Source organism: Gracilinanus agilis, chromosome 4, assembly GCF_016433145.1.
Source record: "Gracilinanus agilis isolate LMUSP501 chromosome 4, AgileGrace, whole genome shotgun sequence".
Taxonomy (NCBI): Eukaryota; Metazoa; Chordata; class Mammalia; order Didelphimorphia; family Didelphidae; genus Gracilinanus; species Gracilinanus agilis.
This window is the reverse complement of record NC_058133.1, coordinates 136156524-136178593: the sequence shown is the minus strand read 5'-3', so window position 1 is coordinate 136178593 and position 22070 is coordinate 136156524.

The following is a 22070-nucleotide window of genomic DNA, read 5'->3' as shown; positions in this document are numbered from 1 at the left end:
TTGTTTATGCTTAGAAATATAATGAGTTGAAGGGACAGGATTTGAACTTTGCTTCCCAAACTCCAAATTAACAGTCTTTCTAATGCACTGTTGTACACTGCTCAGACAAAAATAGATTAGTACATTTGAGAAATATATTAGCAATGGCCTTAGAGTCAAGCGAGACCTGAGTTCAAATTCTGCATCTGACAATTAGTAGTTTAGTGTGATTATGGGTAAATCACTTAACCTCTCTCTAGGACTCAGTTTCTTCATCTATAAAATGGAGATAATAATGACTGGTGTGGAAAACATTTTGTCAGTCTTAAAGAGGTATACAAATATTATTACAGAAAGGCATCATGGCATAGAGCAATGATTCCCAAAGTGGGAGCTACCGCCCCCTGGTGGGTGCTGCAGCGATCCAGTGGGGCTGTGTTGGCCACAGGTGCATTTATCTTTCCTATTAATTGCTATTAAATTTTTTTTAAGGATTAGTTTCCGGGGGCTAAGTAATATTTTTTCTGGAAAGGGGGCAGTAGGCCAAAAAAGTTTGGGAACCACTGGCATAGAGGATAGAGGACTAGCCTTGGAATTAGGAAGACCTGAGTTCAAGTACAAACTCTGATATAAACTATTTATGAAACCATAGGCAGCCACTTCTCCCTGTGCTACCCTAAGCAACTCTTTAAAACCTAAGTTACAGGGAGACAGTTAGATGGCACAGTGGATAGAGCACCAAGTCTAAAGTCAGGAGGATATATGTTCAAATTCAGCCTCAGATACTTCCTAGTTGAATGACTCTTGGCAAGTCACTTAAGCCTGTATGCTTAGCCCTTGCCCTTCTGTGCTAGAGTTGTTCCTAAGACAGAATGTAAGGGTTTAAAATAAATAAAGCAAAACATAAGTTATAGGCAGTTTGCTAATCTACATTTGTGGAAAGAGTTTCCACACTGAGAATTTTCTCTACCAAAGGGACCAAATTTTTATCACTCTAATAATAATAAAAAATTAAGGTTTTCTAAAAATGAACTATAGTGCCCTTCCATCTCATTCCACTATAATTGAACAACTCTGAATTAAATGCAATCTCTTGATTATAAAGACCCCACCTGTTCAGCCTTGATGCCTCCTGGGGAATATCCTGTGCTTGCAGTCACAAGGTGGGGCAATTCCCATTCTTTCAGTTCCCATTTTTTGCCCCTTCAACCCTCCTACTTCTCTCCTACCTCCTCCACAGCCCTACTGCTCCCTGCACCACTCCTCCTAGGAAGAACTGTTTTCTGCAGGTCAGGAAAATTGCCCTGCAAACAGCAGGGCCTTCCTCTACTCCCACACCTGATTGAGAAAATCACCAAACATGCTCCTGGCTCAGGAAACAGAATTAGAAACAGCATTCACCTCCAGCTCAAGACCAAGGGGGAGACCAGGAAGAATAACAAATTAATATCTATAAAACCCCAGTTCAGATAGACCTGGGTAAGTGCTGCTATTTCAAACAACTCTCCACACCTCCTAATCACATATGATAGCAAGTGTTCAGGACCTTGCCAAAGAATGTCATTCTCTTTCCAAGTAGATTTAGATGAAGAGCCCATTAACTACCTCTTGTCAAACTCCCACTAAACTAAATTTGATGGGGAGGGGGCAAATAAGAATCTTGCTTGGATTAGCTCCCCTATTTAAGTGCCTGAAGCTTCATGTTGACAGCTCTTCTCCCTGCCCAGACAACTCTGATAGAAGGGATATAACTGGGCATTTAACTACATGAAGATTATTCCTCAATAAGATAACATTATCGCTACTCCTTTCCACTGATGAGGAGGAGAAACTATGAGACAAACTTGTTCGGCTGGGAGGTTATTTCTATGGACCAGGGAGCTGAGCTCAGCTGACCCACTGGCCAGAGCTTCAGCCAATCCATCAACTCAAAGACCAGCAACTCATGAGGTTTCCTCCAACCCTGGAAATACCCACTTTGAAAATAATGTTTGATCACCTCACCTACTAGGTGAAATGGAAAAAACAGCAGAGGCCAAGGCACAAGGTCACTTGGCTACATCCATGATCCACATGGGAGTGATGACAGGATAGAAGACAAAGATATTGACCTCTTCTGTAGATTCATATGGGTAGCTAGGTAGTACAGAGGATAGAGTGTTTGGCCAAGAGTCGAGAAGCTGAGTCTTCCTGAGTTCAAACCTGACCTCAGACACTTACTAGCTCTGTGACCCTGGGTAAATTATTTAACTCTGTTCACCCCAGGTTCTCATTTGTAAAATGAGCTGGAGAAGGAAATGACAAACCACTCCAGTATCTCTGCCAAGAAAACTTCAAAAGGTTTACAAAGAATTAGACACGACTGAATCAACCAAACAACAAAAGTAGATCCCAACCACAAGGAGAAAGAAATATAACAAAATACCATGGACATGAAAGTAGCCAATTCTCTTTTCCCTTGATCCATAAATTCTCTCTCCTAGTAGATCTCTGAAACAAATCCAATCAGGGAAGGAAGGAAAGAAGGAAGGGAGGAAGGAAGAGGTAGCTAAGTGGCTCAGTGGACAGAGAGCCAGACCTGGAGACAGGAAGTCCTTGGGTTCAAATCTGGCCTCAGATACTTCCTAGCTATGTGACCTTGGACAAAGTCACTTAACCCAATTGTCTAGCCCTCACCAGTTTTCTACCTTGGAGCTGATAGTATCTATTCTGAGACAGAAAGTAAGGTTTTTAAAAACTATTTTATTTTTAACTTTACTTCTTCACCCCCTACATTATTATCTATATAGTAGAACAGAAAAAAAATTACACAAGATACTGCAGGTCTCTGTTATTTACTTCTTGCTTTTTAAAATATATATGTTTATCCTATGGCAGTATGTAAGGGTTAAGAAAAAGAAGGAAGGAAAGAAGGAAGGAATTAAGGAAGGAAAAAAGGAAGGAAAGAAAGAAGGAAGAAAGGAAAGAAGGAAGGAAGGAAAGAAGGAAGGAAGAAAAAAAAGGAAGGAAGAAAAGAAGGAAGGAAAGCATTTGTTAAGTACCTACTATGTGCCAAGCACTTACAAATATAATCTTTTGAACCTCACAACAGCCCATCTGAGAAGTATAATCCATTTTTACAGTTAAGGAAACTGAGGCAAACAGATTCAAATGATTTTCCCAGAGTCATACAGCTATTAAGTATCTACAGCCAGACTCAAACTCTGGCCTTCTTATACTGAGTTATGAATCACCTTGCTGCCTGCCTCTATCAATAAACATTTTTAAACTGCTATTTATAATGCTTGGTTCTATCCTTAAGTGAAATTTTGACTTCTGTCCATTATCCTAGACTGGCCTCAGAGGTTCCTTCTCACTAAAAAGCGCATGACCCAGGACCATGAGGCTGTCTCCATGACCTTCATCCTTGAACTTAGCATCTACGTATAGTTCTGTAAGAGGGAAAAGGGGTTGGTGGGGTTCAATATATTAAAAGGTGGTCACCAGGGAAAATTTCTCCAATTAAGGAATAACCTCAAAGTCAAAATTGACTTTATGGAAGTTTATTTATAATTGAGAAGAGAGAGAGGAAATAAGGAAATAAGAATCTAACACAGTAGGTAAATTACTACAATCCTCTAATTAATCCAGGTAGATCTAATTAAACCTCGGCTGAGAGTCAGAGGGCCAGAGGCCCAGAGGTAAATGAAGCAAAGTTTCATTCACAAAGTCTCTATTAAAGGGAAGTTCCTTAAGAGAAGTTCAGGAAAATTCAGTCTTTAAACTCACCACATGGACTTCCAAAGAAGATAATGAAAGCAGTCTCACCAAGGTCTCAGCATTCCAGCCAGCACTCCTCCATGAACCAGGAAAGCTAGAAAACCAGCAGAAGACCTTGACCAGCAGCTTTCTTCTCCAGAAGACTCTCTTTCCAGCAGAAGACCTTCTCCTTTTAAAGGGGTCACTTATGTGTCACTTCCTGTGCCTCCCTCCTATTATGTGTGTCCAATCACAACAGATGCTTCTCTTAGGACTGCCTAGGGGGCAGTCAGTTGATTCTGATTTGTCACCCACTCTAGCACACGTGGGTTACTGGACCTCCCAAAATTGGAGATGTTCTCACCTTTGGTGATTAAATCTAAACATGGGCAGTGTAGACTTAATCTAATTATCACAGTCCCCAGGTCCATAAAACAGAAAATGTGGGTGTTTTCTAGTGTAACACCACTTCCTACAGGAAGTCTTCACCAGCCTTTCTTAATTCCAGGAACTTCCCCTTGTTAATTATTTCTTATCTCTTCTGTATATAGCTTGTTTGGACATACTTGTTTTCATGTTGTCTCCCCCATTAGATTATAAACTCCTTGAGGGCAGGAACCGTCTTTTGCCTTTTTTGTATCCCCAGCTCTTAGCATAGTGCCTGACAAATAGGAGCTGCTTAATAAATGTTTATTGAATTGAATCATCTTGATTTTATGGATAAAGAAATGGAAGCTTAGGAAAGTAGAGTAGTTTGCTTTTTATGTCATACAACTAGTTGATGACAGAGCCAGGACAAGAACACAGATGTCTGTCAAATCCATTCTTTTTTCTACAATCTCACAGTGTTTCTTCATCCCCTCCCCACCACCAAATCTCTTTTCCTCTTCCAACCTTCACCCTTGGTAGGTTTCTCACCCCAATCCCTCTTTTTAGGATTCTCCAGGCTTCCAACCTATTGCAATACCAGGAAAAAAATCTGGCTCCAATAAACCACTAATACATTTGCTGGACCCAGTTTCCCAGTGCTCAGCTTGGTAAAGGAATCAATTGATCAACAAATATTCATTAAATATTTGCAAAGTGCCAGGCATTGTGCTAAGTATGGGGGATGCAAAGACATGTCTCACATCTCCTCCCCTGGGATCTGGTTTCCTGAAATTCAGATTTAGGAAAGAAAAAATAGTTTGGATCTACAGGAAATAATAATGGAACATTCCCCTCACCAGTAAAAGTGAGGTCATGGTACCACAGCTTCTAAATGCAAAGCAGAGAGAATGCAATAGATTGATCTTAAGGAAGTTGGAGTGGAGAATAATTGTCTAAATAGCAAAGTAAAGCCCAGAATGTGGTCTGCATTCCATCTCAGGACAGAGTGTGCTCATGCAACTCAATAAATGTCAAATAGCAACAACATAGTAAGTGATGAGGAAAGGATGTCACCCTGTTTCCCAGAGATTGCTATGTTATAAAATACCAGAACTCTTCCTAGGTGCTGGCTCCTAAAATCTGCCCTAGAATCTCCTGTTCTCCCTAAACTGAGATTTAGCAGGAGTTGCAGACCAACCACAAACATTTCTCTGACACAGAAGCTCATCCCTTTAATGTCAATATTCTTCTAGACATGCTATACAGCTGCCACAGTGTCTGTAGAAAGGAAATACAATGGAAAGATACATGATAGCTATGACCTACCAACCCAAAAAATTGTGCAAGAGGAATAGCATAAAAGATATTCTTAAAGAAATCTATAAAGAGGTAACTAAGTGGCTCCTGGTTTCAACTCTGGCCTCAGACATTTCCTAGCTATGTAACTCTGGGCACATTAACCCCAGTTTAACTCTAATTGCCTAGTCTTACCATTCTTCTGCCATGGAATTTATATTTAATATTGATTCCAAGAGAGAAGAAGAAAGAAAGCGAGAAGGAGGGAGGAAGGAAGGAAGAAAGGAAGGAAGGAAGGAACGAAGGATGGATGGATCAGAAAAGGTGAGCACGTTATTCAGTAAAAATGAGAGATAACTGATGGGCTAACCTCTTCAGTGTTGGTACCTCCACACTGGCAAGCGATCCAGAGGAAATCCACCAGCACAGCACAATAGGTATACTCCACGTGAAAGATTTGTAGGAGAGCAAGAACAAAATGAACATAGGATAAGAAGGCTTGGAAGGTTTCAATCTCTCTCATTAGAGGGAGTACCACATGAAGGAGATTATCAATCTATAGAAGAATTGAAATAGAGTGAACCACCTCAGCAGGTAGGAGTAATATCTCACTGACCAATAGGTCTTAAAAACTTTTGGGTATTTAATCACTTTTTGAACATTCTTCCTCTTACTAGGGGGATCCACATTCTTATTCTCTGCCTCTATATGATTTAGGATCAGACAATCTTCATAATTTCTATTGAATAGCCTTATATAGACAGCTAGATAGCACAGTGGGATCTGGAGTCAGGAAGGCCTGAGTTAAACTCCTGCCTCAGACACTAACTGTGTAATCCTAGACATATCACTTAATCTCCTTCTATCTCAGTTTCTTTATCTGTAAAATGGAGTTTATAAGAGGACCAACCTCCCAGGGTTGTTGTGGGAATAAAATGAGATAACATTTGTTAAGTACTTTGCAAACCTGCTAGCTAGCTTTCATTAGGATCCTGTTTCCTCAGTTTAGAGGGGCTGTGACTAAGAAATCTCAAGGGAACTATGCAGGTTTGAGGCACCATGGATGGAAAGCCCCACCAAGATTCAAGTGAAGTAAAAGGGGGCGGGGAGGTGGAGCAGAAGCAAGAGCTACAACTGCCCCAAAAAACTGGAGTTTACTGTGAAGAATTGTCTCCATCTCAATTCTCTTCTCTGCTCCAAATTTCTTCCTTTATCATATATATATATATATATATATATGTATATATANACATATCACTTAATCTCCTTCTATCTCAGTTTCTTTATCTGTAAAATGGAGTTTATAAAAGGACCAACCTCCCAGGGTTGTTGTGGGAATAAAATGAGATAACATTTGTTAAGTACTTTGCAAACCTGCTAGCTAGCTTTCATTAGGATCCTGTTTCCTCAGTTTAGAGGGGCTGTGACTAAGAAATCACAAGGGAACTATGCAGGTTTGAGGCACCATGGATGGAAAGCCCCACCAAGATTCAAGTGAAGTAAAAGGGGGCGGGGAGGTGGAGCAGAAGCAAGAGCTACAACTGCCCCAAAAAAGTGGAGTTTACTGTGAAGAATTGTCTCCATCTCAATTCTCTTCTCTGCTCCAAATTTCTTCCTTTATCATATATATATATATATATATATATATATATATATGCTGTATAGAGTGTTCTGAGAGGACTAGCACCTCTGGTGGGAGGACTTACCAAGTCTTTTTCAGGGTTGCTCACCCACCTTTGGTGTCCATCTTTCATCCAACTCTCACCTGCAGAACAAAGAAGTTGTAGCAGGCAGAGACCATACAAACTCTCTCAGCAGAAGGGCTAAATCTGGTTGAGGGTAACTGACATGCTTCAAACCCATCAGTGACGTAGGGACATGTCTACTCCAAGCATGTGAAGCATTCCCCTAGAAGAATGGGCAGATGAAAATAATTTATTCCATGGTTCAATGAAGGCAGCCAAATCAGGTGCTATGGAGCACTTTGGAGCCTGGTTAGGCATCCAAGATGCCAAGGTCATGCCCTGCATCTTGGGCTATCACCAGTCATCTTGAATTTTGTCTTGCTGCTGGACTTCAATTACTGAAGAGAGAGTGAGGCTGATGACTTTGTACAACTCTATCTCTTAAATCTAATTCATGCATAAATCAAGACATCATTTCATGATGTCACTGGTCCTCTCCAAAAATGAAGGAAGAACAACATGGCTGGCAACAAGTCTCTCTATAAATGTATATAGCACAGATTGTGGGAATGAAAGGCACTGATGGTCTATAGATTACTCTTTCCAGCTGAGCAGCAGGACTTTTCCTTCTAAAACCCAGTCCTCTCATCTGTAAAATGGGAATATAATACCTTATTTTGGTTTTATATGAGTATTCTCTTACAACAATGACCAATATGGAAGTGTGTTTTGCATAATACATGTATAATCCAGATCAAATTGCTTACCATCTCTGAGAGGGGGGAGGGAAAGAAAGGAAGGGGACAATTTGGAGTATAATTTCAGAAAATGTACATTGAAAATTATTACATATAATTGGGAAAATAGAATATCTTTGAATAAATAATAATAATACCTGATCTATCTCAGGGTTGCATTGAGGATTAAATGAGGTGATGCTTGTATATAGTAGGAGTGACATTGCTAAGTGGCCAGTCCTCCCAATTCTTCTTTTAGGAAGGAGGTAATCATGGGGATCTAGGGGTAAGGGGTAAGGATTGGGAGCTGTGATAAGGTGGACAATGAAGTCCCAGAGTTTAAAGTAATACAGCTCCTTCTGTAAAAATTGCCCCTTTTAAGAGATAAAGAATAATTTCAGGTTTAAGACAGAAATCTGGCAAAAAACCGGGAAGAGAAACAATAGCTTATTTCTTTCTCTGACAGAGGAAGAGGCTAAAAGTATGAAGGAGGGAGTAGACAAGAGAAAGAAGAATTTGTGATTCATGATACCAGAACCCCCAGCCCATGGATATTTCCTACCAGAAAAAACTGAAAAGCCTAACTATCTGGCTTGCCCCTGGTTCTAAATCCCCCTTGCGTTCAGAAAAGCCTCAGGGTAATTTTCTGCTTTATCCAGCTGCCTCTCTGGTCTCTTTCCATTATCCAAGCTGACACAAGAAATGCCTGGTTTCACCATTTAGAAGTCATTATTTTAGAGTCATTTTTCTTAACTGCTTGACACTTAGGAAGTAAAAAAATGATTACCTATATTATTAAATGTATCAACTTAACTTTGTTTAAAAATTTTTATTCAATTAATATACCAAACTGTTCATTTACATCTATGCTGAACATAATTCAATGAGGCAATTTGCATTAAGCACCTACTATGTACTGTGCCAGAAAGTGGAAATAGGCTAGGAATTTAACCATCCCTTCCCTCAAGAACTTTACATTCTACTCTTAAAAAATATAAAAAAAAAAAAACACTCTTACCTCTGTCTTAGTATCAGTTCTAAGAAAGAAGGGCAGCAAGGGCTAGACAATTGGGGTTAATTTGCCCTGAATCACACAGCTAGGAAGTATCTGAGGCCACATTTGAACCCATATCTACCTGACTGGAGGCCTGGCGCCATATCCATTGTGCTAATAGGTGCCCCTTTCTCCTCCCTTTTTACAGTTTTGGGGCATAGGTGGTCATCCTTGAAGTAGCTTAATGTAATCCATTCAATGCAGAACCTTCAGAGTCTGTTGTTATCTTTTCCTTTTCTCCTTTCTTTCACTTCATTTTTTCCTGTCTCCATCTGTACACGTATTTTCTTTCTTTTGTTTTTTTAAACCTTTACCTTCTATCTTAGAATAGCTACTACATATAGGTTCCAAGGCAGAAGAGCAAGAAGAGCTAGGCAATTGTATTAAAGTGACTTGCCCAGGGTCATCCATGTAGGAAAAGTTTAAGGTAGGATTTGAACCCAGGATCTCCCATCTCTAGGCCTGGTGCTTTATCTACTGTGTTTTCATCTACACACACACACACACACACACACACACACACACACACACACCACCACCACCACCACCACCACCACCACCACCATGTTTTTCCATTTTCCATTTGATTTTTCTCCTTAGCCCCTTGGATGTCTCATTTCTATATATAAGCCCCATACAAAGACACTATATGAACAAAAAGGAGGTGGTCTCTACAAACAGGTTTCATGGTACCTGGACAGCTCAGAAAATAGATGGAAAATTACAAAAAATTAGAGCAGCAGCAGGGAAATTTCCAGCAATCATGGGACGAGAATAACTTTATGCCTTCTAGTGAGTTAGGTTTGCTCAGTCTCCCTGTTTCTTGTCCCTTTGCAGGCATAATGAAATCTGGGCTATTTGTCTCCTGAGAACAAATTCCTGAAGCCAAAAGAAAAAGAATAAATTTGCTGTTTTCCTTCAAACTTTCTTACGGAACTTAACCTGTTATTATTCTCTAATAGAGATCATTTGGAAAACTCTACCCTACCATAAATCCTTTTTCTTCAAGCCTTAAATGGATCCAAAGAGAGAAGTCTCCTGGGGATAGGGATTATCCTGATTTAGGCATTATTAAGGGAATGTCTAACATTTTTACTTGTTCATCTCCTGGCTGTGAATCCAGGGGGCTGCATAACTCCCAGAACACCAGGTCCAATGAACTTCTGAGTCCAAAGAACTTCTGGGAAATGTGAGACTTTTGAAGGCAAGTCTTCTGGGAATGGAGTTTCTAAGAGACTGGCAATGCTATTTACAATGATCATAGAAATGGAGCAAATCTGGACCCCTTCCCCCAGAGGAAGGATGAGGGATATTTAAATAGAAACAACTAAAATAACTGATCAACATATGAGTACAACTCCTAATAACAGAATTCCCCAATCCTTGAGTTTACCTTCATCTGTCCAACTCATGACTGATGTATTCAAAGATGTCTAGGGTTTATTTATTCTAGATACATTTAAAATGTGCCATTTTCCAGTATTTTTGAAAAAGGTACTAGATCCCTTTGTTTGCCTCAGTATATAATCACACATCCCCTAAGAACCTGTCTATAGTCTGGACAGAGCGAATTGGCAAGGTTAGAGTTATATGTGTAGTTTAATTTCCCAGAATCAGACCAGGAATGAAGCCAAGAGTGGTAGTGAGATAGAAGCATATGTCTCCTTGTATCTTTTTGGGTAAGTATTTGAGTAGTGAGTGGTTCATGTGCCTGGTAAACCCTAGAGTTAGATTAGAGATGGTTGTGACTGTTTCTGTTACTTGAGATGCAAAACTAGATAAATGCAGATCCCTGAATCTCCTTCCCATAACCCTCCTTGAAAAGTCCAGATTGCCATTATAGCTCTATGGACATCCCCTCAGGCACAGATATAAGTTTGAATTATGGGCCATTGATAAAATGACCCTTTCATCTTGATGTCAACTCTTCTTGTACCTTGAGTATCATTTCCCTCCTTCCTGTGCTATGTAAACCCTCTAAGCCTCTAGGATAATGTGGCATTGATTAGTAGGGCCCAAGCATTATTTCTTTGAGCCTGCTCAGGATGAACTTTTAAGGAGTTATATACACACACACGTGCACATGTGTTACTTTATCATCATCATCACCATCAGATTTAGAATTGGAAGTGACCTTGGAGACCATCTAACCTAACATCTTTACACATGAATATTGCCATGAACACACACAAATATATTTAATTTCATGAATCATGACAGAAAAAATAATATTAAATTTGGTTTTCTTTATTATTAATTTAATGATCAGCAAGCACAAATATTCAATATACAAGGAATAAAAATATTGTGTATGATGTGAACTATTATATGAAGTTTTATTTTTTAATTATTATGTATCTTAAATTTAATGTGGTTGTAACAAAATTGCCCCATTGACATCCACTTTTGAACTCATTTTTAATTTATTCTATGTTAATTTTTGGCCTGCTGTTGGTCTTTTCTTGATTTTTTGCATCTGTTACTTCCCATTAATTCATTCTCACCATGAAAGTCTTTCATTCTGAATTTACATTTGGCCTTGCTGTCTATTTTGTAACTATAGGCTTGTTGATTCTAAAAATGATATCTCACAGTTGATGTATCAAATTTTTTTTAATTGATGGACATGGATACCAATACTCTATAATAATAGACTACTTTGCCAGTTTTTCCTTTCTTCCAAGCAGGAATCCAGGCTTTTTTAACACCTTTTTCTAGTAATTTAGATCACAAGATTGGACTTTAAAAAATAACAGTTGCTCACATTAGGAACACTTAAGGTTTACAAAGTTATTCTTTATGTACAGTGTTTCATTTGATCCTTATTAATAACACTTTAAAGTAGGTGTAATTATTATCCTTATCTTACAGGTGAGGAAACAGACCCTTAGCAAGGTTTAGTGAGCACTGGCCTAGAGTCAGTAAGACCTGAGTTCAAATCCAGCCTCAGATATTACTTAGGCATGTAACCCCAAGTGAGTCTATCTTAATTTGCCTCACTTTCTTCATCTGTAAAGTGGAAAAAATAATAGCACCTACCTACCAGGGTTTTGGTATGGACAAAATGAAATAATTTTTGTAAAGAGCTTTAAATCTTAAAGAAATGCTTGGCTAGCTCCTCAAGTGGAAGAGCGCTGGACTTCAGGTCAAAAGACCTGAGATAGAGTCAATAGACTACCACTATACCTGTGATCTTAGGAAATTCACTACTCTTCTTTGAGTCAGTTTCCTCATCTATAAAATGAAGAAAATAATAATGTCCTCTCTATGTTGTCCTGAGGATGCAAAACAACTTTCTATACAGTTATAAACAGTTGTTATCGAGGATATTAATGCCTAACATACACTTGGTGATGAAATAATTAGATCACTAGTAGCATACAATAGTCTGGCAGCAACTTTTCATTATCCCTAGTTGCAGCATAGGGAGATGATGAGTTTTTGAAGGGTTTTTGCCAGCAAAATATAGTACCAAAGCAATGAGTGTTTGCTGATGACAAAAGAGGTAAGAATATATTGCTAGGTGAATGGAGAGCAAAGACCTTGCCTACTTATCTTACCTTTTGTTCTAGTTCCAATTAATTTTCAGATTAAGTCGGGAAGCATCTTGGGAATATACAACCCCCATGTTGGATAGTTATCTGTAACAGAGGGCTCCAACCTCCATCCAAAGGAAAATATTCAATTTTAGCCTAATAGTACTCTGTCTGGCTTTTTATAAGTGGGATAGAGTGGCTATAGAGAACTCTCAACTTGCCTTTATTAGGGAGAAGTTTTAGTTATAGTACTCTAGCAAATTAGAGTGGGGACAGATAGCAAATGGCCCTGAAGAGATGGAACGAGAACCTGGTATTAGGAAACAACACCTAGGAGAGACCTATTTTCCCAGTAGAGGGACTAGTAATGTGAATCGATGCATCCAACAGTCACTATGAGGGAGCAAGGAGGTGTCAGTGGAAATGTCAACTCCATTGGAGAATAAGCCTAGTGTCATTGGCACTTTTATAGCAGCAGAGAAATGAATTGCCCCTCCATATGTATATCTTGGCTCCTTACAAGTGAGACCCTCATAAATAGTCCCTATCAGTACCCACTATCCTCAGTGATATCTATATATTTATGGACAGTGTGCCCTATGGGAAAGAGAGATTAGGAAGAGAGGAGGTCTTTGTTGCAATTTTTCTTACTCTTCTACTTCATTACATGGCTTTACTTCTAACTGATTGTGTCAGTTGTGTGCCAGCTTGCTAGAGGAAAAGTAAACCTATCAGTGGGACCTCATAGATGTGGATCCATAGAGTACCCTAAATCTGAGGGAGTGATTCTAAGGGAACTCATGTGCCACACCCTGGCAGCGTCTTATTTGAAAAGCTCCTGTTGTTCATCCTTCATTTTCTTTTCTTTGGTTTTTTTTAACCCTTACCTTCCATCTTAGAATCAATACTGAGTATTGGTCCCAAGGCAGAAGAGTGGTAAGGGCTAGGCAATGGGGTTTAACAGAGACTTGTCCAGAATCACATAGCTAGGAAGTGTCTGAGGCCAGATCTGAACTCGGGATCTCCCTGCACCAGGCCTGGCTCTCACTCCACTGAGCCACCAGACCACCCCCTCATCCTTAATTTTCAAAGAGAACTAATGGTCATCATGAATTGCTCATGAAATTGATTTAAGTAAGGCAGAGTTGCAAAATGTCTTTAGCCTCACTCTTTCTTCTAGAGTCACCAAAGTCTAGTGGCAAGACAAAAGTCACAGTGATGGACAATGGCCCAGAATGTAGTGAATGATGAATTTTTGATGAAGAGCTCCTTCATCTTCATTGGAATATATTGTTCTCCCCTGGCCATTCATCTGGGAGGAGTCTTCACATGCTTGAGGTAGGCATCCTCCTAAGTCAGTGATGGATTTGAGGCATGTAATTACCTTCACACTGGTTTATCCCATCTACCAAGAAGGTTTGCCAAGCTGAGGCCACTGCCCATGCTACAGCTTCTCAGAGCCATGGGTGAGAGTTGGGCAAAAGGCAAGCACCAAAGGTAGGTGAATAGCTCTGAAAAGGGTTCAGCAAACCTTCACACCAGATGTACTAGTCTTCCCTGCACACTTTATACATCCCATCTTAAATCACTAAGTTGGGGCTGGCAAACTACAGCTCATAAGCCAAATTCAGACTACCTCCTGCAAGCTAAAAATTGTTTATTTTTAAATGGAAAAAAACCATACTGAGTTCACGTGCAATAGAAGAATAGATAGTGAGCCAGACTTGACCAGTTTGGCAACCACTGATCTAGAGGGTTGATTGCTATCTTTTTTTTTTTTTTAATCCTTACCTTCTGTCTCTTAGAATCAATACTATGTATGGGTTCCAGGATAGAAGAGCAATAAGAGCAAGACAATAGGGATTAAGTGACTTGACCAGGATCACACAGCTAGGAAGTGTCTGAGGCCAGATTTAAACCCAGGATCTCCCATCTCTAAGCCTCTATCTACTGAACCACCTAGCTGCCCCCAATGGCTATTCTTGTGCTTAACTTCCTTTTGTTTTACATTATGAAATTTCTGACTTTGTGATTTATATGCCTCCATGAAAGCTATGTGGACAAATCAATCAAACAATCAATGTATGTGTGATATATATGTGTGTATATATATGCATATACATATTGATCTGTGCATATGTGTGAACCTGTTTATACATACATACACCTATATGGTTGCCTATGTATCTGTGTACATAGATGCATATAATGTGTACCTGTATATGCACATTCACATGCATACGGTGTAGACATATATACCCATATGCATATTGCATATATGAGCACAGTGATTGTGCATATACATATATGTACAATATATGCCCACATGCCATGGGCAGTTGTCTGTCCAGTTCCTGCACATCCTATATGTGCATGTATAATGCATGTGTGTTTTATAGACATATTTACACATGTGTGCATACATGATTTACAAATATACCTATAATGTGGTGTGTGCGTGTATATGCACATATGCACATGTATAGAAAGCCTGCTCCCTATATGGTTTTGGGGTTCTGAGTGGCATTTTGTGGCATCAGATTGTTAGGACAGGAAAAAGAAAATGAGAACAACCAGACTAGTGGTTAGCCCATGTTGATCTAAACTCTGTGGGCTTTGGAGTTTATTATATACTGATTTCAAACAAAGAACACAAAGAAAGAGTCACAGCTGTGAAGGGGTTACAAATCATACACAACCCATTAAAGTCTAAAAAGTAAAGATATAAGTACAAGAACAAGGGCCAAATTCCAATCACCAATTAGTAGGGAATAATTCTGGGAGCAGAAATATATTTTATGGAGATGTTCGCTAATTGAGACCTGACCTCCTGATTTACAGGTTTTGCACCTGGTAAAATAAAGTCCGGACTAAATTGTCAGGCTCCAGTCTTATCTAAGTAATGTTTGTTACAGTTCAGGCTTCTTAATTATCAAGGAGAGAAATTTTTAACTCAGTAGTTGCTGGTCTGCTAAGGACTCAAAGCTTTTCAATAAGTCTATAATGTTTTTCCAATAAGAAAAGGTATGGATCATAAGAGGTGTCAAAAGAGGGGTCTCAGATTTTTATCTATTCTCTTATTGGCTTCCCACACACATGTGTGTATAGTATGCATTATACCATGTGCCAGCACTATATATGCATGTATAAATACCAAGGATATCCACATCCATATTCTTGTGTATGTATTCATTTTATATATGCATGCATACACATGTGTGTGATATGCATGCTTATTTGTATGTGCATGTGGATGGCATGCATGAGTCTTTATGTGTGCATGTAGCATGCGAGCATATGTGTAGGTGGTATGCACATGTGCAAGTGCACAGACATGCATGTATTTTTGTGTGTTTGTTTTTTTTTAATGCATCTCATTCTGCTTTCCCTGACCCTGTCTTCCTTCTAGGAAATAAGTAAATTAATAACTCTCCATTATAAAGTAGCAATAGTGGGAAATAAGATTGCAAAGGAAAACCTAGAAGTCACATATAAATCATCCAAAGGATCAAAGGAGCATAATTTATAAATTGTGTCATATATTAACCAAAATTCATAGCCTTATAAAATGTGTTAAAGCAGCAGAAACCATCCAGGTGCTGCTGTCAGCACCTTACTTAGAGACTCCTAATCAACTTTAAAAAGTAGTTGAAATAATTAACAACTTCAGCAAAGTCACAAGATATAAAATAAACCCATACAAATCATCGACATTTCTATATATATTACCAACAAAGCCCAGCAGCAAGAGATGGAGAAAGAAATTCTTTTCAAACTAGTGATAGATGATATAAAATACTTGGAAATCTAAAGTATCTTACTACCCAGACAATTCTAGGAACTGTATGGACTTAATTACAAAACACTTCACATCAATAAAGTCAGATCTAAACAACTGGAAAAATATTAATTGCTCATGGGTAAGCCAAGCAAATATAATAAAAAATAACAATTTACCTAATCTACTAATTCAGTGTCTCACCAATCAAACTGCCTCAAAATTATTTTTTAGAATTAGAAAAAAGCAATAAAATTCATCTGGAAGAACAAAAGGTCAAGAATATCAAGGAATGAATGAAAAAAAAAGCATGAAGGAAGGTGACCTAGAAGTACCAGGTCTTAGACTGTATTATAAAATAGTAATCATCAAAACAATCTGGTACTGACTAAGAAATAAAGTGATGGATCAGTGGAATAGATTAGGGACCAAAACCTAGTAATAAATTACCATGGTAACTTAGCATTCAATAAATCTTCAATAAATCAGAAGATTCAAGCTTTTGGGACAAGAACTCATTATTTGACAACTGTTGGGAAGACTAGAAAATGGTATGGCAGAGACAGGGAATAGCACAACATATCATACCAAGATGTGGGCAGCATGAGTACATGATCTCAACATAAAAAGTGATACCATAAGCAAATTAGGGGAGCATGGAATAGTTTACCTACAAGATATAGGGATAAGGAGAAAATTTAGGACCAAACAAGAGATAGAGAACATTATAAAATGTAAAATGGATTATTTTAATTATGTTAAATTTTAAAGTTTTTGTACAAACAAAACAAATGCAACCAAGATTAGAAGGAAAGCAAAAGGGCGGGGGCAAGTTATAGCAAGTATCTCTGATAAAAGTCTCATTTCGCAAATAAAGAGAACCAAATTAAAATTATAAAAATAAAAGCCATGCTCCAATTGATAGTCAAAGGTGATAACAGGCAGCTTTCAGATGAAAAAAATCAAAGCCATCTATAGTCATATGAAAAAATGCTCTAAATCACTCTTGATTAGAAAAATGCAGATTAAAACAACTGAAGTACCATTTCACACATATTAGATTGGCTAATATGACAGAAAATGGAAATGATAAATGTTGGAGAGTGTGAAGGAAAATTGGGATACTGATGTGCTGTTGTTGGAGCTATTCCAGTTGGAGTTGTTCCAACCATTCTGGAGAGCAATTTGGAACTATGCTCAAAGGTTTCTGAAACTGTGCATACCCTTTGACCCACCAATACCACTTCCCAGGTTTGTGACTCTGGTCTAGTCACTTAATCTTGATTATCTAGCCCTTGCCACTCTTCTATCTCAGAAATGATACTAAGACAAATGGTAGATGTTTTGAAAAAAATGAGACCTTAAACTCCTGCCCCCACAGTACTCTTCCATCTCCTACAGGTCCAAGCTACCTCCTGCACTCAACTCTAATCCATGGTGATGTGAGTGATTGTCCATGACTCTCCTCTTCCCCAAGCTGTCTTCCTCCAAAATCTCACATCATCTGCCTCTGTACCTCTTTTAGCCATTATCTTTACCTTTGAGGGCTTTATGCCCCCCATACCCTTTCCTCTAATTAAAGTGTGATTGCTTTCCTGTTTCCTGCTACCAATCATGGTCTTTCCCAGTGAGTACCCAAAGAATCAGGTGTACCTGCCCCCAATTCATAATCTCATAAATTAATTATTAATTCAGTGTGCGTGTGTGGATATAGGTGCATCATTTGAAAGGAAATGGGAAACACATAGATAATAAATAATTATAAATATATTCACTTGGTTTATCCCATGCAAGAAATAGATATATATTAAGATATATATTCATAAATACTTTTCACTTGGTTTGTCTAAATGTATAGTCAGAGCTTATGAATGACATAGAAAGTTAACTGTATAATCTAGTCCTCCCTGCTCTAAGGGACCTGTGATTTCTACCTTGAAGAAAGCAAAAGAGCCATGTCTGGGTACTGGTTCCTGCTATCCACTATCTCCAAGAAAGGTATTGGGCTGGAATTCTATACATCTTTCCCACCCCAATATTGATAGTCTAAAGGTATAACAACTTTCAAATAAAGCCACTGCTCTGGTCACCCTAAGAGGAAGGTTGTTTTTGCTAATATTTACCAGTCTGACTCCTTCCCATCAAAAGCTAGCTACACAAAAGACAATCTCCAAAAGCAAATAGAGAGTAAATCTATTTATCTAAGCAAAACAGGAAACAGAAACTAGAGTTCTATAGATTAGAATATACCAGAAAATGCACAAGAATGAAAGAGATCTTTAACTGAGAGTAAAATGAGATCTCAGTGCAAACTAAGAGAGAGACCCCAATCTCATTAAAAGGAAAATTCTCTCTCCAAGCTGTGTCAAAGAATCAGGTTCCCTACATTCTGCAGCTTCTGAAGTCTTTCTCAAGAAATTCTGGAGTTAACTTTATCCCTTAGTATATATCATTGTATTCAGCCTTCTCTCCACTGCTCCAGAGCTGCTTATTTGGAAACCCAGTTACAGGCAAATACTTTCTTTTTTATTATTATTTGATATTATTTTATTTTCCCAAATTACATGTAAAAGCAATTATTAACCCTCCACCCCAGCTGAAGATAAGTAATCTAATATAGACTTTATATGTGCAATCATATAAAACATTTTCATATTAATCCTTTTGAGGAAAAAAATGAAAAAATGAAGAAAGTGATAAATAGTAGGCTTCAGTATGGATTCAGACTTCATCAGTTCTTTCTCTGAAAACAGATGACATTTCTGTCATGAGTCCTTTGAGATTGTCTTGGATCATTGTATTACTGAGAATGGCTAAGTTATTCACAGTTTTTCATTATACAATAATTGCTGTTACTATGTACCTATGTTCTCCTGGTTCTGCTTACTTCATTCTGCATAAGTTTGTGTAAGTCTTCCTAGGTTCCTCTGAAAATCTCCTGCTCATCTCTTTTCTTATAACACAATAGTGTTCCATTACACTCATATACACTCAGTCATTTTCCATATGAAGGTTATCCCTTGACTTTCCAATTTTTTTGCCACCACAGAAAGAGCTGCTATAAATATTTTTCTATATATAGGTCCTTTTCCTTTTTCCTTTTTTACTTCTTTGGGATACTGATCTAGTAGTGGTATTGCTGAGTCAAAACAGTATAATATGATTTTATAGCTCTTTTGGCATAGCTTCAAATTGCTCTTCAGATTGGTTGAATCAGTTCACAATTCCCAACAGTGCATTGGTGTCTCAATTTTCCCACCTCCCCTCTGAGATTTCTCATTTTCCTTTTCTGTAATAATAGCCAATCAGATAGGTGTTGGGTGGTATCTCAGAGTTGTTTTAATTTTTTGCATTTCTCTAATTAATAGTAATTTACAGCATTTTTCCCCAAGATCATAAACAGTTTTAATTACTTTGAGAATTTCCTGTTCATGTCCTTTGACCTTTTATAGATGACCATTTATAGAATGACTTGTATTCTTTTATATTGAACTCATTTATATATTTGAGAAATGAGACCTTTATTCAAGAGTCTTATAAAAAATGTTTTTACCATTATGATTACTGTGTATTACTCTCCATCCTAACCACCTCCCATCTATCTCTCTCCTTTCCTCCTGTCCATCCTCAAAAGTATTTTGCTTTACAACAAACTAGGGGGAAATTTTTTATAACAAATTTCTCTGACAAAAGTCTAATTTCTCAAATATATAAGGAACTAAGTCAAACTTATAAGAAATTAAGCCATTCCCCAAATGAAAAATTGTCAAGGGATATGAATAGGCAGTTTTCAGATGAAGAAATCAAAACCGTTAATAATTATATGAAAAAGTGCACTAAATCCCTCCTGACTAGAGAAATACGAATCAAAACAACTCTGAGGTACCACCTTATACCTAGAAGATTGGCAAATATGACAGCAAAGGAAAATAATAAACGTTGGAAGGGGTGTGGCAAGATTGGGACACTAATGCCTTGCTGGTGGAGTTGTGAATTGATCCAACCATTCTGGAAGACAATTTGGAATTATGCCCAACGGACTTTAAAAGAATGCATGTCCTTTGATCTAGCAATACCACTACTAGGTTTGTATCCCAACATGATAAAAAGAAAATGGGGATGAACCTGTTTGTACAAAAATATTTATAGTGGTGCTTGGCAAAAAATTGGAAAATGAGGGGGATGTCCTTCAATTGGGGAATGGCTGAACAAATTGTAGTATATAATGGTAATAGAATACTATTGTGCCTTAAGGAATGGTGAATCACTTGATTTCTATAATAACTAGAAAGACCTACATGAACTGATGTGGAGCAAAATAAGCAGAACCAGGAGAACATTAACATAGTAATTGAAACACTGGGATGATCAAATGCAATAGATTTTGCTTATGAGAAAGAACGCTATCCTCATCTAAAGAAAGAACTATGAGAGTAGAAATACAAAAGAAAAACATATGATTTATCACTTGTTTATATGGGTATGTGATTTGAGGTTTTGGTTTTAAAAGATTACTCTATTACAAAAATGAATAATATGGAAATGGATTTTGAGTGATAATACTTGTATAACCCAGTGGAATTGCTTGTCAGTTCCAGAAACGGAGAGAGAAAGGGAGAGAGACATCATGAATCATGTAACCATGGGAAAATATTTTTTAAATAAAATTTTAAAAATAATTTTAAAAATGTATTTTGCTTCAGACCATTATCTACCCCAATTTGCCTTCTCTTTTATCAGCTCCACCTTCTACTCTTTCTATACCCAATTGAGTGTGTATGTTCCTTCCTTTTTGAACCAATTCCAATGAGAGTAAGGTTCAAGCACTCCCCTGCCCACCTCCCTCATCTTCCTCTAAACTGGAAAAGCTCTTTCATGCTCATATCAAAACTTAAGTCATTGCCCGGTTGATGGGTATCCCCTCACTTTCCAATTCTTTGCTACCACGGAAAGAGATGCTACAAATATTTTTCTACATATAGGCCCTTTTCCTTTTTATTTTTTAATCTCTTCAAGATACTGACCTAGTAATGATATTACTCTTTCCAGCTTACCTTGAGTCTGGTATTTGAGAGCCAAATTTCCTATTCAGCTCTGGTCTTTTTATCAGGAATGCTTGAATGTCCTCTATTTTATTGAATGCTTAATTTTTTTCCCCTGAAGAATTATATGGTAGGTGATTTGTGATTATATTCTTAGCTCCTTTGCCCTACAGATTATCATATTTCGGGGCCTCTAGTCCTTTAATGTAGAAGCTACTAAATCTGAAGGCTAAAATCTGACTGGATCCATGATATTTGAATTATTTCTTTTTGGTTGCCCACAATATTTTCTCCTTGACCTGGGAGTTCTGGAATTTTGGCTATAGCACTTCTGGAAGCTGGTATTCTGAGATCTCTTTCAAGAGATGATCAATAGATTCTTTCAATTTCTATTTTACCCTCTTGTGCTAGAACAGCATTGATGAACCTCTTCAAGATTGAGTGCCCAAACTACAACTTGAAGCACCTGTGAGCCCCCAGCATTATCCCAGAGAGCAGAGGGAGGACACATTTGGCTGCTGGGTGGAGGGGTGGGGCATGTGAAAATTGTCCTCATGCAGTGTGGAGAGGGGGAATGGAGCAGCCTCCTCTGTGCCATCCTAGCACCCATGCCATGCCTTCACCAACACAGTTCTAGAATATCAAGACAGTTTTCCTTGATAATTTCTCAAAAGATGATGCCTACACTCTTTCTTTGATTATGGCTTTCAGATAATCCAATAATTCTTTTTTTTTTATATTTTTATTTATTTTATTAAATGTTATCCAATTACATTTTTTCTGTTATTAATTTATTTATTTTATTTTTTATTAGACATTTATTAATATTCGTTTTTAATCTGTTTACATACTTTAT